This window comes from Helianthus annuus, chromosome 13 (assembly GCF_002127325.2).
Source record: "Helianthus annuus cultivar XRQ/B chromosome 13, HanXRQr2.0-SUNRISE, whole genome shotgun sequence".
NCBI classification, from domain to species: domain Eukaryota; kingdom Viridiplantae; phylum Streptophyta; class Magnoliopsida; order Asterales; family Asteraceae; genus Helianthus; species Helianthus annuus.
Window position 1 is genome coordinate 155,736,699 of NC_035445.2, and position 24,413 is coordinate 155,761,111.

At 39.7% G+C, this 24,413-nt stretch overlaps 1 non-coding gene across 1 annotated transcript; it reads left to right on the forward strand.

Moving 5' to 3' along the window:
* Positions 1–21,884: 21,884 nt before the first annotated feature.
* On the forward strand, positions 21,885–21,990 carry LOC118486028. Its single transcript, XR_004877885.1, has one exon. It is a non-coding gene; the product is annotated as a small nucleolar RNA R71 (small nucleolar RNA).
* The last annotated feature ends 2,423 nt before the right edge of the window (positions 21,991–24,413 follow it).

A 24,413-nucleotide genomic window follows, 5' to 3' on the forward strand; every position in this document is an offset into this window, starting at 1 on the left:
AATTTGGGTAAATTTTTAAGTAAGTAGCTAGGGGTAACAAACAATAGGCTTTTAGGCACAAAATTGGCAACTAGATGTCCAAACCCCCGCCCCTCTCGCAACCATGCTCATATATATAACTTATGAGGTCCAACCCCCCAAATCCCACACTCACACACACTCAAGACGAGGCTACCTAAACGCCCTTATCCTTTTCGCATTCATGTCTAACTGTCACACCCCAATTTTCCACGTGTCACCGGTGGGCCCGGTGGGGAGTATAGTGACGTAGTTGGCCTCATCATAGACAAACAACACAATATAATAATGCACAGCGGAAGCAAAAGATAAATATATTACATTCCGAATGTAAGTAATGTCAAAGTATTACAACGGAAGGTAAAGGATCCACAGGCGGATCAATAAGAGAAAACTGTTCAATAGACTTTAGGCATCTAGGACTTGCAAGACTCCTTAGTGACGCCCTGAGCTCCCAGCCAATTACGCATAGTACCTGTCACTTAACCTTTTGGAAAAATACGTCAGTTTACACTGGTAAATACAATTAACTGACTCATTTTGGAAAAAGAGTTTGAAAAGTGATTCGAGTGCAAACGGCACAAAATATCTTGACACATTGATTAAAATGCACAGAGGCAAAATTAATCTTTATACTTGGGACAATTTTATTAATAAAAATCTTGTATCCGATTTACATGGTTGTCCAACATTTAGGGCCGGTGATTATACAATACAAGCCGGACAAGATTAATCGACACACCACAAATATAATCTCACAAGAAGAAAATCTCACGAGTGAGTATACGTTATACATATGCAACGGGAGGTGTTCTGTCTACACCTTGTGCTTACGTCGTGGCCATTCACTTTTTAAAATGAGCCAAGGATATCCAGGACACGGTCATTAACCCCCAATGTTATTTGTTATCAATCAACACAGATTAAAACGGGATTATGCAATTTAATCATCTCCGATTAAACAGTTTCTACACCCGACCAAGCGGTATTTTTATAATACCGTATCCCAAGCCCGTATAAGGGAAAATAAGTTAAAAGTATTTACCTGAGCTAGCTCCTGTCTTAAATAGCAAGAATAATAACTCAGCCGTATTCCTAAGTAAGCGTAGGTACAATTTACCGGAAAGCTCTAGTCTGGAACGATGGTATAAATAACCAATTAGAATACTAACGGGTCTTTAATTAAGCCTAAGCTTTGACCGGTTAGTTTTAAGGGCGATACGGTACAAGCGCACGATTAAGCGAAAGACCGGATGGAATGTGATTTAGACCCGACAAGCTTGAATACTTGTATAATATGGGTATACTAAATACATCCTGGATTTTGAGATAAAAATGATAACGTTTGACCCGCTTCGGTCAATTTACGCAAACTAGTTACGTAACCCGAACCGAACGCAAAAAGGGCGTTACGGATAGCCAAATAAGTCAAATGCAAGTTCCCTGAGATAATATGCTTTAAATATGACATAATATCAGTAAGTTATGTTCTATATTGCCCGGGAAAATTTTTAAACTCAATTTATGCCTTAGAAGGGCATTTTGGTCATTTTAAAAGATCATAAAAGAGTAAAATTAGAAATCTGAGTTTCGGGTCTGGTTCATACAGTAAATATACTTAATTTAATACGTTATAACAGTAGGGTATGACCCATATACCAAACTTGTCATTTAAAATCAAACTATGCACCGCAGGGGTATTTTAGTAATTTCACAAGGGCTAAAAATGCCAAAACTGGAAATCTGAGTTCATATACTTATACTTACTGTTATTATATGAAAATATACTAATTACATCAGTAGGTGTAAGTCTTATATGTTTAAAACGAGTATAACGCTTACTATGCGCTTAACACGCTAAAAATGCGATTTAAGGGCGTTTTCGGGTTTTCAAAGAAAAGCTGAGATTTTTATATTTCCAGAATACTTAAAATACTTTATTCAACAATTAAAAACAGTAGGAAAAGGTTTCGGGTCAAAAGAATGTATAAAACTCATTTTATGGCTTAAACGGTCAAAACCGACATAACCCGAAATAACTAAGCGATCTAAGATCCGTTCAGCCAAAAATTAATTAAAAATCATCAAAAATCCCAAAATATTATAATACATCAGTTGGTAAAAAGTTTTATACCAAAACGTGGCCAGAAATAGGTCATATGCGAAAAGGGCCGTTTATGTAACTTTATAATGTAGTTTTACGCTAATGGCCATAACTCACAATCTGGACCACCAACTGATCCGAAATTTTCGGTGCAAGTTTATATATTAGAAATAAAGATTTCTACTCTTTCACTTTTCCAAAAATCACGTTTTATATCAAAAAGGGCAAAATAGTCAACTTTATACATAAATCGGAAACATGCATTCGAATCGGCTAAGCATAGACTCAATCAACAAAAATTCCAGAAAGTTTTACCAAAATAAAAATGGTCAAAAATACTCTCCAATTCAGATCTCAAACATGCATGTACGAATCCGAATTGATAGTCCACGAAATAGTCGTTTTTCAAGACTTTCGGTTCCGATTCGTATTTATACTATAGATTGTCGAGTTGATGATGGTAAAACACATTCTTATATGTACTACAAGTTATTTATGATGATCAATCAGATTGCATGTCTAATATATTAACATTCAAGCTTATTTTTGCAAAAATCACTTCTGTTGACTTTTTAGAAACATGTTTGACTCGACAATTAGCATGCATATAGTGGGATTCAGATAGTACCCTTTAGAGGGTTTGTTTCCCACATAAATACCAACATAGATCAGGTTTCAATTCGAGAAATGACTGAAAGAAATCCGTTTAATCAGAAAGTCAAAGCTTATGAACAACCAGTTTGACTTTTAGCAATTAATCGATGCAAGAACGAATTAGAGACTGAATTAGGAGCTTACAAAGGTCCTATTGATGCTTAGTTAACACTAGGATGTTGCCTTGATGATCAGAAATGCTCCAGAAATGCTTGAGAGAGTTTTGCAAGTTGAGAGTGTTCTTGATCACAAAAGGAAATGCCAAGAAATGGGGTTTGATCTGATTTAAAGAGGGATTCAGAGGTTTGAGGATAAGTTACTATAGTCCTAGGCATGCAAGGGTGTTCATTGGTGCAAAGGGAGGTGCTACCAGCTGTTACACACCTCAATTTCGGACCAAATATGCAAAATTCGCAAATTTCTGATGCTGGGGGGTTCACGCGGCCCGCCTAAGGATTCCCAGGCGGGTCGCCTGAGGTCTGCAGGCCCAAAAACTTTCAAACATTGGCAGATTTGGTCCCTGTCCTTGCACGCGATGTTTCGGCTACTTATTTTGACTCGTAAACCCCCAAACTTGGTTTTTAAGAACCTTAGGACTTTTACCAACATGGTAATGTCCTCGGATAACTTTGCGCTCAACCGAAAAGCCATGAAATTCGACGTTGACGCTTTTAGTCCCTTAAGTACGGTTTTGGCCATAACTTTCTCATACGTTGACGAAACTTCATGAAATTTTTACCACATATTCTAGTGAGTATATTTTAGCTATACAAAGCTTCGGGTCTGCCAAAAGTTCACTCAGAGGTATAAATTAAACATGTTGACACTTTTGGCCCCTATAGTTTACAATACTTCACTTTTGTGCAATTTCCGCGTCGTATGATCCATGAACCATCCGTTTAAGGTTATAAACATTATGTAGGGTTATCATAGAGTCTATTTATCCATTGTTGACACTTTGGACCCTTACGTTCCATAGTTTTCACTGTTTGTCACTTTTAGTCCCTCTAAAGTATGTTTTCACATAACGGAACCTTATGACACGTGTCAAGACATTATTGGACGAAATTTTTCGAGGTGTTACATCCTCACCCCCTTAAAAGAAATCTCGACCCCGAGATTTATTCAAACAAATGGGGATATTTTTCTTTCATCGTGGATTCCACTTCCCACGTGTATTCGGGACCTCTACGGGCATCCCACTTGACCTTAACAATAGGCACGTGCTTCCTTCGAAGCTTCTTTACCTGTCGATCCTCAATCGACAAAGGTTTTTCCACAAATTTTAGACTTTCATCTATGTGTATATCTGTATGCGGTATAACCAGTGAATCGTCAGCGAAACACTTCTTCAAATTACAGATGTGAAACACATTATGAATGGCACTAAGCTCTTCAGGCAAGTTTAACTTGTAAGCGACTGCCCCGACACGTTCGATTATCTCGAAAGGTCCTATGTATCTCGGGCTCAGCTTGCCTTTCTTTCCAAATCGCATTACACCTTTCCAAGGTGACACCTTAAGCAACACTTTTTCACCTACTTCGACGTGAAAATCTTTGCGCCATGGATCCGTATTCGATACGGGTTTATCGTTATATCACAAGTCTTCCAACCGTTATGTGATAGTGCTTCTTGACTTATTGGCGAAACGTATCCCTTAATCCTTAGGGTGTAATACATTGCGAGTTCCACCAAGCTCCTTAAATAAGCTTTTAGCTCATAAGTTATATGATCTATGATACATTCGATTCCTTCGAATGATTTTTTTTTTTATATATAATCAGAGTTTAACTAGCCTGATACTTATTAATTTGGCACACCCTTCCAGAGTGATGTCTTTGATGAACCTTATTTCTTAACAAGGACTTAGGAGGGTTGCTATTTTCGCAACTCTTTGACTTTTCTGCCAAAACCGGCAATCTTACAGATGATCATGGATTTGCCTGATCTTATTCGCTGTTTCCAAGGCAACTATCAGACCGGATGATTGGACTTACCAATCTTCTATTTAGCAATAGATAATTAACATTCCATCTAAGCAAGGTCTCCAAAGGAGTAGCCTTGACACTTATACATCACTATTATAGAAATGCTTATCTTAATGTGAAATGGTTCTCCCAACCATTGCTTAAACTAATCTTAAGGGATAGTTAATTCTCTCAGTTAGTCGAACAATCGACGATCCTGGGCAGCTGATGGAAATTCTTAATTGTTGCCTAATTTGGGTTGTGGTATTCAATGCATCAGCAGAATGAACCTTCTTTCTTAATTAACAATACCGATTTCTTCAGGATATCGAGTTAGGCTATATGAATCTTTTATTTTAAAACTTACTTACTCGGGGTTTCGATTCTTCCAATGATGGTACTAGCTACCTTGAAGGTTTCATAATAGAATAACCCGAAATGGGATATAGATCTTAACTCTATTTGCCTCTCAAGAGGTGAACATGGTAATTCTTATAAGGAAGCTAATTATGACACATAAAGATGTCAGAGATTTCCGTTCTCTCAGGCTTTGGCTCACCTATCGCTGCCGGTGTCAGATAAATGACACATTCCATTTACTATTGCAAAGATGCCCTAAGTAGAGATACTTATAAGGACATTTCTATATTGGATATCTTCTTTGAATACTACTAGTCGACTTTAGTACAATATGACTATTGGGATATCTTCGGGGATCCCATGCATTAAACCTCCATACTGATCAGGCATGGAAGTAATCTATGGGACACACTAGGATACGCAAATCCTCATATGGCACTCTTATCAAACATAGTTTGGCATTCGCAGACGATAGAAAACATTGAGAAAAATAATAAAATAAAATAAATAATATATATTGTCGTACTCTTTCTGGGGAAGAGTACTCCAGATTCTTATGAAAGGATTTTCTCCGAGGATGCGAGAGAGGTCATTAAAGATTCCATTGGTAATTTTATACTTCATATTTAATATATGGAGTTTTTTATGAAGAGTTTTTTTTTTTTTTTTTTTTTTTTTTAAATCTGACATACTTATAGCTTACGAAGGGTTTACTGGTATCCGAACCAAAAATAAAACTCTTAGCATTTAAATTACTGATAAAACGACAAGGAATTGTACCTGATGTCATTATTTATGGGCCAGCTTAGGCACTTTAGGCGTTTTCAATTTTTGGCTTTACTTCCTCCGCCGCATTTCCTTTGACATATTTAGGGCACGTAGTCTTGATGTGGCCTTTCTCATTATAGCCAAAACAAACTGCATTCTTCATGTCCTTACAGTCCAATGCTTTATGCCCCTTAGACTTGCAGATCCCACAAGCCCTGGGCTGTGATTTGGATCTTGATTCGAACCTGCATTTCCCATAATGGCGCTTCTTGCAGGTCTCACATACTGGTTTCTGGTCGGACTTTTGTTTGTTCTTTTTCTTAGAACTCTGGGAGTTACCTACCTCCCTTTTCCTTTTTAGTTCATCCTTTGCATCCGAGGCATGAACGAGATCCTCCTTAAGAGTAAGGAAATGTGGTCCTAGATAAAACTTGGACTGAGCAGCATGGGGCTCCTTTAACTTTTTCACAGCCTTCTTCACAGCTTTCCCAACGGCTGCGTCTATCATATTTTGAAGAACATCTTTGGAAATTCTAAGGTTTACAATTTCAGCATCATTAGCATGTGTCGCGTCATCAATGGCGCGATTGACTGTTATCTTACCCGAGTTTGCCATACTCGATATTGGTTCCTAATACCAATAAAACAATTTCTTAGTTGAAATACAACAACTGCTATTTTTCACTCTGATGGCCTTAATATATACTAACCATGGTGTCAATCACCTATACAGGCTATTATAGCACTAACATTCTTAATGAACGTTATTTAAAATATATTAATATTACTTAGCCTAGGTCGCAAAAGACCATCAATGGCATTAGAGGTTTGGACCTAGTCCATTACCTTTCTGACAGAGGATCAAAACGTCACATCTGTCTTTATTGTATTAAAGAATTTAGGGAGCTTGAAAGCTTGCCATAGGAATATCAGAAAAGGGTGATTCCTATTTAGATATAAAATATCCATCTAAGGTTTGTTGGAGCATTTTCTAAGTATCATTGGCCAGTTCCTTTTTCGTATAAAATGACCGAAGTCCTACTAAGACGGAGACAACGGTTCTCAACAGTGATCGTTCATTATTGAATCACATGTGTCAGTATCAATTAAATTTCTGCATAAACTGCTTGATAAGGAAAAGTACCTGCTATATAGTTATCCTTCCTAGCATTCATCCGGAGGACTCATGCATTTGCTTTCCTGGCCTCTCAGGCTTCTTTATAAGCTTTGGGCAGTTGGTTTTGATGTGTCCTTCCTCGTTACAGTTGTAGCATGTGGCGTTCTTTAACCCCTTGCACTCTAAGGTTTTGTGGCCCTTGGTCTTGCAAATTCCACATAATTTAGCGCGTGGGTCTATTGTACATTTTCCTAAATGCTGCTTTTTGCAGTTATTGCATTTGGGTCTGTTATCAGACTGGCTTGAGTTCTTCCTCAACTCGGAATCTTTCCCATGCTCCGAGCTTCCCTTCTTCTTCTTGTTAGTTTGATGAGAGTTTTCCTCCTCTCTTTCTCTTCTTCTCTCGCCAGAAGCCTTAACAGACTGAAGTCTGATTGCATCTAAGGTGAGAGATAAGGATAAGTCCACCGCGGACCTATATGTGGTTGGCCTAGATGCTTTAACATTTCCTTTTATCTCTGGTGCTAGGCCTCCAATGAAACGCGCTATGCGTTTAGGTTCAGGGGTGACTAAATAAGGAACTAGGCGGGACATAGTGTTGAAACTTGTCACATATGCCGGACAATTCAAATCTTCCATGACCAAGGTCAAGAAGTCTGATTCTATCTTTTCTACTTCATGCTGAGGGCAATAGTTTTCCTTGACTAAAGCAGCAAATTGATCCCAAGATAAGTTGTAGAGTAGAACTTTCCCCGTGGCTTGGAGCAATGATCTCCACCATGCCAACGCTTCTCCTTTAAATGATTGTGAAACAAACTTCACAACATCTTGCTCCGCACAACCGCTGATGTCAACAACAGCGTCCATCTCATCGAGCCATGTCATGCAATCGATGGCCCCATTTTCTCCTGTAAAGTCTCTGGGCTTGCAGGAGACAAAATATTTATATGAACAGGTCTTAACTGGTGCCTCTTGATGAAACACAACTTGTCTAGACGGAACACTCCTTTGATTTGACAAGTTATGGTCATCGTCCTTCCTTGACTCATGTGTTTCAGGAGGGGGCTCACTACGAGCCATAGATAGAGTCTTGGAGTGGGTATCATTTGATTCATCATTCTGTCGATCAAGAGCTCGAGTAACAGCATAATCTATCATTGCCTGCAGTTCTGCTCCAGTTACACTAATTCTGGTAGTATCATTGCTTTCCTTCAAACGACTGTTAACTTCATCTAATCCAGCCATGTAGCTTGATTGCTACACAATTATTAACAATGATTTATTCAGAGATTATTATGGAATCATCATCTTTGACGATTTATCAACCATGGTAATATAAACCATATTGGTTAACTTGTTAGTTATATTTAACTAGTATTTTCCATTATAATTTATCCTAGTTATAAAACATTAAGGATATTAAAGTGGCGCATAAGGCCTAGTCACAAGGACAGTTCTAAATTTTTTTTTTGTAAGCCATGATTTCAGAGGATCGAGGCATTTAAGGTTCGAACCACGTTCATTACCTTCTATTGACAGGGAGTTGTAGACTTCAACTGTCTTTTGTCCTTTAGGACAATTGGCATAGCCCGTGGGCGTTCCCCTCTTGAGGGATGGTTATAATATGATCATCTTCTCAGATGCTATTAGTCGAGATCGTATGGATCCTACCGACTATTATGCTTGGACCCGGTCCAACACTTTTAGACAGGAGGTCAAAGACCACCACTGTCGTTGTCTTATCGGACAACTAGTTTAGCCCGGAGGCACTTCATCCCTATCGGATGTTTATAATGTGATCATCTTATAGGATGACACAATCCATGATTTCTAAATCACTAGGCTAGATAAGAAAATTGGAAGAATCCAATATAAGTTTGATTGTTGTGATTTATCGAATCACATTTGTCAGGAGTGCTAACACGTTCTTAGGTGTTAACAAGGATCTGAATCCCTTGGGTAGGTTTCACCATCTTGGCCGCTTAGGCTAGATTTCACCTTTAAGGTACTTTTTTAAAAATGCCTACTGGCAGGGAAGGAAGGATATTTATTTTATTCAGGATTTTATCATAAATCCTAATTTATAAGTTAATAATAGCACAAATGGCCTAGTCGCGTAGACAAGTTAATTTATAAGCCATGATCGTCTGGGATCGAGGCATTTAGTAATAGCACAAAAGGCTTAGTCACGTGGACAAGTTTAATTTATAAGCCATGATCGTCTGGGATCGAGGCATTTAGTAATAGCACAAAAGGCTTAGTCACGAGGACAAGTTTAATTTATAAGCCATGATCGTCTGGGATCAAGGCATTTAGTAATAGCACAAAAGGCTTAGTCACGAGGACAAGTTTAATTTATAAGCCATGATCGTCTGGGATCAAGGCATTTAGTAATAGCACAAAAGGCTTAGTCACGAGGACAAGTTTAATTTATAAGCCATGATCGTCTGGGATCAAGGCATTTAGGTGTGAATCAAAGTTCATTACCTTTTCTTGACAGGGAGTCATAGACCACCACTGCCTTTTGTCTTATATGACAATTAGTATGGCCCGTAGGCGCTACATCACTATTGGATGTTTAATAAGTTTGGCCCGCAGGCACTACATCACTAATGGATGTTTAATAAGTTTGGCTTGTAGGCACTACATCACTAATGGATGTTTTAAATAAGTTTGGCCCGTAGGCATTAAAAGATAATTATATCCTTATAAGGACCAATAAGGAAAACGATTTTCAGTAAAAGGAGTTTCTTCTTCATCCTATTTCTGAATGCTTTCTCCTTGGATGTTCGTTCCATTTTAGCCGCGGTACGAGACTCAGCGTCTCGGGCTCCGGTGTGGAGAACTCCTATTACGGCTTCTTCGCTTGGCGACGTATCCAATAAAAATAATCGGAAGCAGTAAATTCCAGATTAGAATCGGGAGTATTCCTATGTTAAGTCTAGACTCAGAAGATTTAGGAATGTGCAATTGTGTCATTGAGATCAAACACAAAAGCTAGTGTTTAATTCACTCAATGTTGGCTCTGATACCAACCTGTCACACCCCAATTTTCCACGTGTCACCGGTGGGCCCGGTGGGGAGTATAGTGACGTAGTTGGCCTCATCATAGACAAACAACACAATATAATAATGCACAGCGGAAGCAAAAGATAAATATATTACATTCCGAATGTAAGTAATGTCAAAGTATTACAACGGAAGGTAAAGGATCCACAGGCGGATCAATAAGAGAAAACTGTTCAATAGACTTTAGGCATCTAGGACTTGCAAGACTCCTTAGTGACGCCCTGAGCTCCCAGCCAATTACGCATAGTACCTGTCACTTAACCTTTTGGAAAAATACGTCAGTTTACACTGGTAAATACAATTAACTGACTCATTTTGGAAAAAGAGTTTGAAAAGTGATTCGAGTGCAAACGGCACAAAATATCTTGACACATTGATTAAAATGCACAGAGGCAAAATTAATCTTTATACTTGGGACAATTTTATTAATAAAAATCTTGTATCCGATTTACATGGTTGTCCAACATTTAGGGCCGGTGATTATACAATACAAGCCGGACAAGATTAATCGACACACCACAAATATAATCTCACAAGAAGAAAATCTCACGAGTGAGTATACGTTATACATATGCAACGGGAGGTGTTCTGTCTACACCTTGTGCTTACGTCGTGGCCATTCACTTTTTAAAATGAGCCAAGGATATCCAGGACACGGTCATTAACCCCCAATGTTATTTGTTATCAATCAACACAGATTAAAACGGGATTATGCAATTTAATCATCTCCGATTAAACAGTTTCTACACCCGACCAAGCGGTATTTTTATAATACCGTATCCCAAGCCCGTATAAGGGAAAATAAGTTAAAAGTATTTACCTGAGCTAGCTCCTGTCTTAAATAGCAAGAATAATAACTCAGCCGTATTCCTAAGTAAGCGTAGGTACAATTTACCGGAAAGCTCTAGTCTGGAACGATGGTATAAATAACCAATTAGAATACTAACGGGTCTTTAATTAAGCCTAAGCTTTGACCGGTTAGTTTTAAGGGCGATACGGTACAAGCGCATGATTAAGCGAAAGACCGGATGGAATGTGATTTAGACCCGACAAGCTTGAATACTTGTATAATATGGGTATACTAAATACATCCTGGATTTTGAGATAAAAATGATAACGTTTGACCCGCTTCGGTCAATTTACGCAAACTAGTTACGTAACCCGAACCGAACGCAAAAAGGGCGTTACGGATAGCCAAATAAGTCAAATGCAAGTTCCCTGAGATAATATGCTTTAAATATGACATAATATCAGTAAGTTATGTTCTATATTGCCCGGGAAAATTTTTAAACTCAATTTATGCCTTAGAAGGGCATTTTGGTCATTTTAAAAGATCATAAAAGAGTAAAATTAGAAATCTGAGTTTCGGGTCTGGTTCATACAGTAAATATACTTAATTTAATACGTTATAACAGTAGGGTATGACCCATATACCAAACTTGTCATTTAAAATCAAACTATGCACCGCAGGGGTATTTTAGTAATTTCACAAGGGCTAAAAATGCCAAAACTGGAAATCTGAGTTCATATACTTATACTTACTGTTATTATATGAAAATATACTAATTACATCAGTAGGTGTAAGTCTTATATGTTTAAAACGAGTATAACGCTTACTATGCGCTTAACACGCTAAAAATGCGATTTAAGGGCGTTTTCGGGTTTTCAAAGAAAAGCTGAGATTTTTATATTTCCAGAATACTTAAAATACTTTATTCAACAATTAAAAACAGTAGGAAAAGGTTTCGGGTCAAAAGAATGTATAAAACTCATTTTATGGCTTAAACGGTCAAAACCGACATAACCCGAAATAACTAAGCGATCTAAGATCCGTTCAGCCAAAAATTAATTAAAAATCATCAAAAATCCCAAAATATTATAATACATCAGTTGGTAAAAAGTTTTATACCAAAACGTGGCCAGAAATAGGTCATATGCGAAAAGGGCCGTTTATGTAACTTTATAATGTAGTTTTACGCTAATGGCCATAACTCACAATCTGGACCACCAACTGATCCGAAATTTTCGGTGCAAGTTTATATATTAGAAATAAAGATTTCTACTCTTTCACTTTTCCAAAAATCACGTTTTATATCAAAAAGGGCAAAATAGTCAACTTTATACATAAATCGGAAACATGCATTCGAATCGGCTAAGCATAGACTCAATCAACAAAAATTCCAGAAAGTTTTACCAAAATAAAAATGGTCAAAAATACTCTCCAATTCAGATCTCAAACATGCATGTACGAATCCGAATTGATAGTCCACGAAATAGTCGTTTTTCAAGACTTTCGGTTCCGATTCGTATTTATACTATAGATTGTCGAGTTGATGATGGTAAAACACATTCTTATATGTACTACAAGTTATTTATGATGATCAATCAGATTGCATGTCTAATATATTAACATTCAAGCTTATTTTTGCAAAAATCACTTCTGTTGACTTTTTAGAAACATGTTTGACTCGACAATTAGCATGCATATAGTGGGATTCAGATAGTACCCTTTAGAGGGTTTGTTTCCCACATAAATACCAACATAGATCAGGTTTCAATTCGAGAAATGACTGAAAGAAATCCGTTTAATCAGAAAGTCAAAGCTTATGAACAACCAGTTTGACTTTTAGCAATTAATCGATGCAAGAACGAATTAGAGACTGAATTAGGAGCTTACAAAGGTCCTATTGATGCTTAGTTAACACTAGGATGTTGCCTTGATGATCAGAAATGCTCCAGAAATGCTTGAGAGAGTTTTGCAAGTTGAGAGTGTTCTTGATCACAAAAGGAAATGCCAAGAAATGGGGTTTGATCTGATTTAAAGAGGGATTCAGAGGTTTGAGGATAGGTTACTATAGTCCTAGGCATGCAAGGGTGTTCATTGGTGCAAAGGGAGGTGCTACCAGCTGTTACACACCTCAATTTCGGACCAAATATGCAAAATTCGCAAATTTCTGATGCTGGGGGGTTCACGCGGCCCGCCTAAGGATTCCCAGGCGGGTCGCCTGAGGTCTGCAGGCCCAAAAACTTTCAAACATTGGCAGATTTGGTCCCTGTCCTTGCACGCGATGTTTCGGCTACTTATTTTGACTCGTAAACCCCCAAACTTGGTTTTTAAGAACCTTAGGACTTTTACCAACATGGTAATGTCCTCGGATAACTTTGCGCTCAACCGAAAAGCCATGAAATTCGACGTTGACGCTTTTAGTCCCTTAAGTACGGTTTTGGCCATAACTTTCTCATACGTTGACGAAACTTCATGAAATTTTTACCACATATTCTAGTGAGTATATTTTAGCTATACAAAGCTTCGGGTCTGCCAAAAGTTCACTCAGAGGTATAAATTAAACATGTTGACACTTTTGGCCCCTATAGTTTACAATACTTCACTTTTGTGCAATTTCCGCGTCGTATGATCCATGAACCATCCGTTTAAGGTTATAAACATTATGTAGGGTTATCATAGAGTCTATTTATCCATTGTTGACACTTTGGACCCTTACGTTCCATAGTTTTCACTGTTTGTCACTTTTAGTCCCTCTAAAGTATGTTTTCACATAACGGAACCTTATGACACGTGTCAAGACATTATTGGACGAAATTTTTCGAGGTGTTACACTAACTAAGGACTCAAATCGCATTCAAGCACAAGTTCTAATGCACCCCCACCCGTAGCCACTCTCATCAAAGACAATCATTATTCATGTACAAGTGTGGCTACAACTCTCATCAAGAATGAAAGGGCATCAAGGGTTGCCGGTGCATCAATTTAGGGTTAATATAGGGTGTTCAAATTCTCACAATATTTCTCTTGATTTAAATTTTTTTCAAAATCTCCAAAAAATCCCCCCCCATCCCCACACTTGGGATACATTGACCCCAATGTATGGTTTTAGGAGGCTTGATCACTAACATTCATTCAACATCAACAAAAAACTTCTTCACTCAAACCCCAAATTTCTTTTTGGATTTTTTTCATTTTATAATTTTTTTTTAAACACCAATACACCACCAACCGCCTAACCTTAAACAAAACAAACAAGCTAACACATATGCACAAAATATACAAAGGGAAAACACAACCTGACTAATAATAGCGCGGTCCCGGCGGTCCAAAAATGGAAGACATCATGTCGTTCCATTCTCCGAATGCAAATGAGCCGCTACTACTCCCTCCTTGTTGTTGTTGGGCTCCCTCTCGTTGCCTCGGATCAATCCATTGCGAGTGGTGAAGTTGCGGAGTCGGATACGACACACTACCATCATAAGGTGGTAGTGAGGCATAATCCACATGTTGTGGATCCACAACTACAGGCCTCCCGGCATGCCAATCCGAATGCATCCTTCTCTCTTGATCATCGTGATACCGATTATTCATTTCCACCTCTTGGGAATACGCAAAGGTGCGATTCCACGCCTCACTTCGATCAAAGCTTTGTTTTAAGGACTGCTCTATGCTTGCACTCATCATGGTATTTTGATCATATAACGTCCGCTCCGGACCCGACAAAGTTTCAAAAACGGAGGCCGGAGGACGTTGATTTGCTATCACCTCTTGCATGGTGCCTTCATAAGCCCACCCGGGCACATAAGATCGCTCCGTATAGTCGTAGAAAGCGCCACCATAACCTCCACCCGGGCCCCCTTGCCCCACATTCAAATTTACACCACCTTGTGGTTGCTCAACATAATCTTCATCCCCACTCGGGATCTCCGCCTCACTCTCGGGTTCATCCTCTTCACCCGGTAACAAACCTCTAGCACCTGCCTTAAGCTCTCTCCATCTTTGCCCATCGGACTTAAGCTTATGATACCGCTCCGATTGTGTATACGTCCAACCAATTCCCAACTTGTCTAACGTAAACGGTTGATGTCTTTTCGTTGCCCCCCGATCCCCGGACGTAAGAGCCTTCTGTTGCTTCATTAACCCCGTTATGATTCGACAATATGGTACAATGTCCCTTCCATACTTATTCCGGCAAATCCATAAGTGGTTCATGATCAGAGAGTGTATCGGAAAAGGCGGAGACCCATGCATTAGCGAATATAGAACAGGTACCTCCGGGAACCTCACCTGCTCTTTGTCCCCCCTTCGCGGTATAACATTCAACAAACAAATTGCCAACAATAATTTCGCTTCGATCTTTAAATTCTTCCGATACAACACTCCATGATAAGTACCGGGCAAAAATAGCGCTGCCAACATGTCGTTCCAACGGGGGTGCTTCTCTGGCTTCACCAAAAGGTCATCAAGGGTGGGAACCATATAATCACGGGCTGGAAGGCTATCGTATTTCCCGAGCTTCTTCAACGTATCAAAGGACATCTCCACTGGAACCCCGTGAACTTCACCAATCAACTTCATTTGCGATGGCCTTTCATATGTGTTGCATTTAAGAGTCGCCATCCACTCTTGTATCTCGGTGATAAACAAATTGCTCTTATCTTTGTCAAAACATTTAAGCGCCGACTCCCATCCTAGAGCACGGAACTTATCAAACACACCAAACTGTTGGAATTCCACTTCTCGAACCTCCCTTTCACAAATAAAGGCCGCTGCCTTATTCTTTAGCCGATTCATTCTATCATGATACAACGTTGGCTGCCATTCCTTTGGTTGGTCATCCAAAGGACCCGAATCCCATATCGGCTTATCATGTGGATCCAACTCCATTTCTTCCTCACTCCCACTCTCACTTTCACTTTCACTTATTCGACCCATATATTGTCTTTTCCGTGGTTGTTGTTCCGGTTGTTTGCCCTTCCCCTTTGACGATGACGAACTAGATCCCGCTTGTTCTTTCGTCTTAACCATGTTCCTACACACATAAAGCAAACAACACAACCAAACGAAACAAAATTAGACTCTTTTCTCCAAAATATCCCCACGCTTGCTTGTTACTATGGTTGTAGATGTTAGTGAACTAAAAATTTTTATAAATCTTTTTTTTTTCAAAATTTGGGCATGATGTCTCTACAATGTAGAGGTTCCCAAAAGTTCACTACTTTACTAACAATCCTTCATCTACAAACCATAATCATGTTAAAGAACAAGTAACAAGTCAAAACTATGCACAAGCAAGTGTGTATAACCAAATAACACAATTAACCTTCATTCTCACAATGTATCAACAAAACATAGTAAATAAACTTCCATACCTTGTTTGAAGATGTAAGAAACACAAATGAGGCAAAAACTTCAAAAAGCCCCAAAATTTCGAAACTAGGGTTTGAAGTTCGGACCCAAAACTGCGTTTTCTTGTAAATCTCTTGGCAAAATCAGAAACTACGTGAAAAATTAGTCAAGATAGACTCCGATTTCACTTAGTTTGGACAAGAATTGAGAAGGTTATGGAGAATTGAAGGTTGGAGAAGAAGATGGATTTTGTGGGTCTTGCTTGAAAGAGATAGATGATAGTGATAGAAAAGAGAAGTGCAAGAAAATGAATGGCTGCGGTAAACTTCACGTGATCTGATGTTATCAATTTTTTTTTATTTTTTATTAAGTGCGGAACCCAAACGACGGATCAGATTTTCAGGCGTACCGTAAATTACGGTCATGCCGTAAATTACGATATGAACTGGAACAAATACTCCTACCATAAAACAGGAGCAAAATACCGTAACAACTGAAAATCTTTAACTTCCACCGTAACTTACGGTCATACCGTAAATTACAGTATGAACTGGGCGTTTGTGATTTGAAGAAAATTGTATTTCTAAGTGTCATTTTTTATATTTTTTTCAGTTTTTTCGATTTTTTTTATGTTTTTAAATTTTTTCAAAAACGTGTAAAAATCACCCTACCCCCTCGAAAGTCCCGTGTTGTCCTAAACACAATGTTAGAGTAATTCGTGAACCGAATATCCCCACACTTGTTTCAAACACGGATTTCAAGGAAATACGGTAATTATACAAACTATACAAAATAAAACAAAATACCACTATGTACACTACCAAACCTGGACCTCTCATGGTTGCTCATCGTCAACCGGGCGTAAGATGTAACCCGCTTTATCAAGTTCCAAGTTATTGATGTCGTTCCCTTCCAAATATGGCTTCAATCGGTGACCGTTCACCGTTTGTTGTTTTAGCGTGTGCTCATCTTGGATATCTACATCTCCAAACCTCCCAACTCTCCGAACGACATATGGGCCCATCCATTTGCTTTTAAGTTTGCCCGCGAACATCTTGAGTCTTGAGTTATACAACCAAACTTTTTGACCCACTTCGAACGTTTTCTTTCGCAATTTTGCATCATGCACCTTCTTGAGTTTATCTTTATACGCCGATGCACATTCATATGCCTCATCCCGATTTTCTTCTATCTTGCTTAATTGTAGCTTTCTCAACTTCCCCGCCTCGTCATAATCTGCGTTTACCGTCTTAATTGCCCAATGTGCCCGATGCGCTAACTCCATTGGCAAATGACAACCCTTTCCATACACTATCCGGTAAGGCGTTGTGCCAATAGGAGTCTTGTAGGCCGTTCGGTATGCTCACAATGCATCGTCTAACTTACTCGACCAATCCTTCCTATCTGTTCTAACCGTCTTCATAAGAATTTCTTTGATTTGACGGTTGGACACTTCGACTTGTCCACTCGTTTGCGGATGGTAAGGTGTGGCAATTCGGTGTTTCACGCTATACCTCTTCAATAATTTCCCGAAGTTGAAGTTCTTGAAATGCGAACCACCATCATTTATAATAACCCGCGGAATGCCAAAATGAGAGAATATGTTGGATTGAACAAATTTACAAACAACCGAATGGTCGTTTGTTCGTGTTGCAATAGCTTCAATCCACTTCGAGACATAATCCACCGCTACCAAAATGTATAGGAAGCCATTCGAATTCGGGAAGGGACCCATAAAGTCTATACCCCATACATCAAATATCTCAACAACCAAGATTGGTTGTAATGGCATCTCATCCCTCTTCGATATACTTCCCATTTTTTTGACAATTTATGCAATTTCTAGCAAACTCACATGCATCCTTGAAAATTGTGGGCCAATAAAACCCACATGAAAGAACCCGATAGCCTGTTTTGTGCCCACTAAAATGACCCCCACATGCGGACGAATGGGCATGGGTCAAAATTTCCAACACTTCTGTCTCGGGCACACACCTTCGTATAACTTGATCCGGTCCAATCTTGAAGAGATCCGGTTCATCCCAAATATATTGCTTCACTTGAACCACAAATTGTTGTCGGCGCTTCTTGGTCCAATGACTTGGGATGGCACCCGTGGCTAAGTAGTTGACATAGTTAGCATACCACGGTGCAACAAAGGTGGAGACGGCTAGGAGTTGCTCATCGGGAAAACTTTCATTGATTTCACTAACATCGTCGATCCCTTCCACCGGAATCCGAGACAAGTGATCCGCCACTACATTCTCACTTCCCTTTTGTCTCAGATTTCTAAATCAAACTCTTGTAACAATAATACCCACCAAATCAAATGAGGCTTCGCGTCTTTTTTCTCCATCAAGTATCGGACCGCACTATGATCCGAATAAACCACCACTTTGCTCCCCCAAATATACGAGCGAAACTTATCCAAAGCATACACCACCGCTAATAATTCCTTCTCGGTTGTGGTGTAATTAAGTTGTGCTTCGGATAAAGTCTTGCTCGCATAGTAAATCACCACCGGCTTTCTATCAACCCGTTGACCCAAAACTGCACCAATAGTGGTGTCGCTTGCATCACACATTATCTCGAACGGCTTCGACCAATCCGGTGGTTGCAAGATAGGAACTTTGACCAAATGTTCCTTCAAAACAGTAAACGCTTGCATACATTCGTTAGTAAAATCAAATGGGACATCTTTTAATAACAAGTTGCATAAGGGTTTGGTGATAACACTAAAACCCTTAATGAAACGTCTATAAAAACCCGCGTGTCCCAAGAATGACCTTACACCCTTAACATTTTTCGGAGGTGGCAAAGATGATATTACCCGTATTTTTGCCTTATCCACCTCCATCCCTCTTTCAGAAATTACATGACCCAACACAATGCCCTCTTGCACCATGAAATGACTTTTCTCCCAACTTAGCACTAAGTTTTTCTCAACGCATCTTTTTAACACTTTTTGCAATTCGTTGAGACAAGCATCAAAACTAGTGCCAAAAATGGAGAAGTCATCCATAAATACCTCTAGCGACTCTCCAACCATGTCCGAGAAAATACTCATCATACATCGTTGGAAAGTTGCCGGAGCATTGCACAAGCCAAATGGCATTCGCCGAAAGGCAAAGGTGCCATATGGACAGGTGAAGGTGGTCTTGTGTTGGTCATCCGGGTGTATTGCGATTTGATTGTAACCCGAATACCCATCCAAAAAACAGTAGTATTTTTGACCAGATAATTTTTCAATAATTTGATCAATGAATGGTAGCGGGAAATGATCCTTAGAAGTGGCGGCATTCAATTTCCGATAGTCAATACATACACGCCACCCGGTAACCGGTCGGGTGGCAATTTGTTCACCACTTTCATCTTTGACTACTTGAATGCCGGCCTTCTTAGGCACAACTTGGGTGGGACTCACCCAAGCACTATCCGAAATCGGATAGATAATTCCCGCATCCAACCACTTAATTACCTCTTTTTTTAACTACCTCCCGTAGGTTCGGATTCAATCGCCTTTGAGCTTCTCGTGTCGGCTTTGCATCTTCAGTGGTAATGATCTTATGCATGACAATGGACGGACTAATTCCTTTGAGATCGGCAATCGTCCATCCGATAGCTCCCTTGTTTTCTTTCAAGACTTCCAACAACGCTTGCTCTTGTGCCAACTCCAAATTAGAGGCAATAATGACCGGTAAAGTGTCATTATCCCCTAAAAATGCATACTTCAAGTGGCTCGGCAAGTCTTTAATTCCAACTTTGGCGGTTCCTCTAACGACGGTTTAGTACCCGAATCTATCTCCGCCGGTAGTCCTTCAAACTGATGAGTCCACGGTGGTCTACCTTCTTTCAAAGCCATCGCATCTTGTTTTTCCTCTTCAACCCGGAGTGCATAAGCATGTACCTGTTCAGAAAAATCACACAGACAAACATCCAAACCATCCTCCTCATACTCATGCGGGTTGCATCCGTCAACTATATCTGCCATGAAACACTCATCAACACCATTAGCATTAGAATTGTTAGTAAAAACATTCAAACGCATTTTTCGATTCCCAAAAGTCATGTCGACCGTACCAAATCTACAATCGATCACGGCATGTGCGGTGCTAAAAAATGGCCGACCCAAAATTACATTTTGTTGTTGTTTTGGGTCCGCGGACGAGTAGTCCAAGACTAGAAAGTCGACCGGGTAATAAAACTCATCAATTTTTACAATTACATTTTGAACCATACCCCGAGGTAGCTTATGAGATAAATCGGCCAAAACAACCGTTGTCTCCACCCTTGCTAATGGACCAAAATCATATTGGTCATATAAGCCCCCCGGTAGAATGCTAACCCCGGCTCCAAGGTCTAGCAACGCCTTAGCCATTTGGAAATTACCAACTTGTATGTTAATCAATGGCGTGACCGGATCTTGGAGCTTAGGAGGAAGCTTCCCATTTAAGACTGCACTTACTTGCCCGGTTAAATCGACCCGCTTAGGCACTTTCTTCTTGTTTTGCCTTTTTTGTGTACATAACTCTTTTAAAAATTTGGCATAGGCGGGTACTTGTTTTATTGCATCAAGAAGTGGGAGGTTAATTTTAACTTGTTTAAACATGTCCCACATTTCTTCTTTTTGGGGACCTCTCGATACAATAAAGTTTTTCTTTCCCGGGTCAAGTAAAGCCGACGGAAAAGGGACTTGACTCGGTTCACCCTCAACTTTTTCACTCTTTTCATTTTCACCCAAACCCGGTTTGTTAACATTTAATTCTTTTGGTTTTACCGGTGAAACATCATCATCACTTTCCATACCCGTAATATCCTCAACTACCCCCTCAACCAATTCGGGTGACAAATTTGCTTTAAACTCTTTTCCACTTCTTAAAACACTAACATGATGAACATTAACATTACCTCGTGACGTACCATGCGAAGGGTTTACCTTAGTGTCGCTAGGAAGTTGACCCTTGTTTTTCTTCAATTCAGCCACGTCGGTTGCTAATTGACCCATTTGGGTTGTTAGTGATTGGATGCTTTTGTCACGAACCTCATCCTTTTGCATTCGAAATTCATCGAGTTGGTTCCGTTTTTGCATCTCCATTTGCATGCTTTTTAGCATCTCCATAATCTCGTTTCCACCCGAAGACCCCCCTTGTTCTTGACCCGTTCGATATTGCCTTTGGTATCCTTGGTTATTGTAAGGTTGGCGTGGACCAAAGTTACCTTGGCTACCTTGAAAGTTCGGGTTAGCTTGATTTGAAGGGTTCCCATACCGAAAATTTGGGTGGTTCCTCAACCCGGGGTGGTAGGTATTAGAGTTCATGTTGTTGTAGTTTCTACCACCCCCTCCTTGTCCTTGAACCGCATGGACTTCTTCATATTGCCCTTCCACAATTCCTTGGCAATTTTCAGCCGCATGACCTATTTCATTACACAAAGCACAAACATCATAAATTTGGTTAGTAGTTTGAACATTACCATCATCTATGGCGTGCACTTGAGGTCAGGAAATGGCCGGTCGGGCTCTTCTTGATGCTTGAGCTTTTCTCTTTGATGTAGTTTCCATGCTCTCCAAGAACTCCCAGTCATCGTTCTCATAATTTGTACCAAAAGTCCCATCGGTAATGGACATTAGATCACGAGCATCTTCGGCACTCAACCCCTCGTAGAAGGCATTCATCAACTCCCACAATTCAATTCCATGGTGAGGGCAATTCTTTATCATCATATTGAATCGTTCAAATGCCTCATGGAACATTTCACCATGTTGTTGTTGGAAACTCCTCAACCCCTTCCTAGCATCATTGGTCTTTTGGGCGGTGTAAAACTCATCCAAGAAAGTTTGTTGCATTTCCCCCCATGTGTATATGGATGCTGAAGGTAATGTGTAGAACCATTTCTTCGCCTTATCTTCCAAAGAAAATTGGAATAATACCAATTTAATATCGTCAGCTGAGAACCCTTGACTCCCAAGAGTATTACAAATCGAGTCATAAGCCTCTAAATGAAAGTAAGGCTCCTCCGTTGCTAACCCCTTATATTTTGGTAAACTTTGCAAAGAGTTGGTCCTCACTTCAAATGTCCTCCCTTGATCATTGTGAGGAATGACTACCGGTGAAGGGTTATGAGTGATTACCGGCCTAAAATGTGCTTCTATGCCCCTCACGTTTTCTCTAAGGTGCCTCCTTGGTACACCGAACCTACCCCTTGGGGGAATAGGACCCATTGGTCTTGGCGCATGCCCTTGTGGTGCAATTGGTTGTTGAAACTGTTGTTGCGGCATTAGTGGGCGTTGAGGTGGTCTTTGAAAATGTGGTTGCACATGTTGCGGCCGGACTTGTTGCAATGGGATAGGATGGTGCATTGGCGGCCCTTGTGGTCTTGGCCGAATGTGTTGTGGTATGAGTTGTTGTTGTTGTGGCATTCCACCGACACTTGCCATCCCTTGAGATTGACTCTGCACATAACCGAATTCTCCTTGATCACCATAACCCCCGTAAGCATACGCATCTTCATCATAACCCTCAAACTCCTCAAATCCTTCATCATACCCATCTCCTTGAATTCCCGACGATTGCCCAAATGGAAGGGTTGAATATTGAAAACCCGCTTGGTTCGATGGTCTAAATGTTGAAGTAGCATGGACAATGGTCGAAATTGGTGCTATGGTATGGCTTGAATATAACGGACCCGCACCCGGGAAGAAATGGGATAATGGTGGTATAGTAGTGGAAGGGTTAAAGGTAATGGTTAGTTCTTCTTGGGTAGTAATGGGTTGCGTGGTGTTGGTTGGTGTAGTGTCATGAGGTGGAGTAGGAATTGTAGTGGAATTTGGTATGGTTGTGGTGATGGTTGTGTGGCAGTAGGTATAAATGATGAGGTCGTTTGACCCGTTGTAGGTGGAATTTGTGAATCAGCCATGATGTTTCTTGGTGTAATTGGTGAAGTGGGTGAACCAATGATTCTATTTTCTCGTAATAAAACCCTGTTTTGCCTTAGCGTTCTTTCGATTTCCGGATCAAATGACAATGGTGACGCTTTGTGAGAGCCTCTAGTATGCATACACCTGTAGAACCTGCACACTAAACACACCAGTGTAAACCCCAAAATAACAAAGCAAAACTAAAAACTAACACACGTTGCGCACTACTCCCCGGCAACAGCGCCAAAATTTGACGTGCTGTTGTAGGTACACGTAAATTTAATCCCAATAACAACTATAGATAGTGGTAAAAGGGTATCGAACTCAGGGAGTATGTGGAAAGTGTGTTGATTTTATAGCTTTGCGAATTAACTACAATTAACCTAATTTGCAGAAAATAAAGATCAATGATTTGGATTGTTGTTTTAAAAAAAAACTAGATTAATAACTAATTGCAAATAAAGATTGGTTGTTTAACAGATTAGGAGAGCAATGACCATCTTAGGATTCGGTTTCCTTTAACAATTGTGTGAAATTTCAACTAGAAAGAGTTACATAGACATAACTCGTACATACATAATCAAAGTGATAAAAGGGAACAAAGTACTCAGATTTCTAATGCGAGGTTGTTTCCCGATGATCAATTAATCAATAACCAACCCTAACCCTTCCCGTGATATCTCGATTGCCAACGGCACCAAGAACGTACGATCGAGACTAGAAATTGCACTATCGATTAACAAGCTACAAACAATTATGCATATACCATGATATTCAAGCAACGCAAGTTATCATTCTAGAAATTCAGAAATAAACACACAAAAGTTCAAGATAAACCTTCACCTAAGATGATAACCGAGAGTTTTAGCCACACATAGCTTGGTGATTCATCATAACAAGTAGTTCAATGTTCATACAAATCGAAATCACAAACCGAATGTTAGAAATTGTTCCAAGCCAAGCAAAATCAGCCAAAATCGCCCCTATACTGTTCTCCAATCGACCAATGATGAGAATAAGTGAAAAGACACCATAAAACCGACTTAATGATGGCAGTTACAAAATTCCCGCAGACTCCACCGTAACTTACGGCTCCACCGTAAGTTACGGTGGACATGATGTTGTTACGGTGAAGTTTTTCTGAGTTACGGTGAGCATTTGACCAAATTCAAGTCCACCGTAATTTACGGTCATACCGTAAATTACGGTAACATCCTGAGTTTTTTTCTTTGTTTCATCTTTTGTTCCATGCGCGACCCGTTCAACTTCAAACCTTCCAAAGCTGCATTTTTCTTCACTTTAA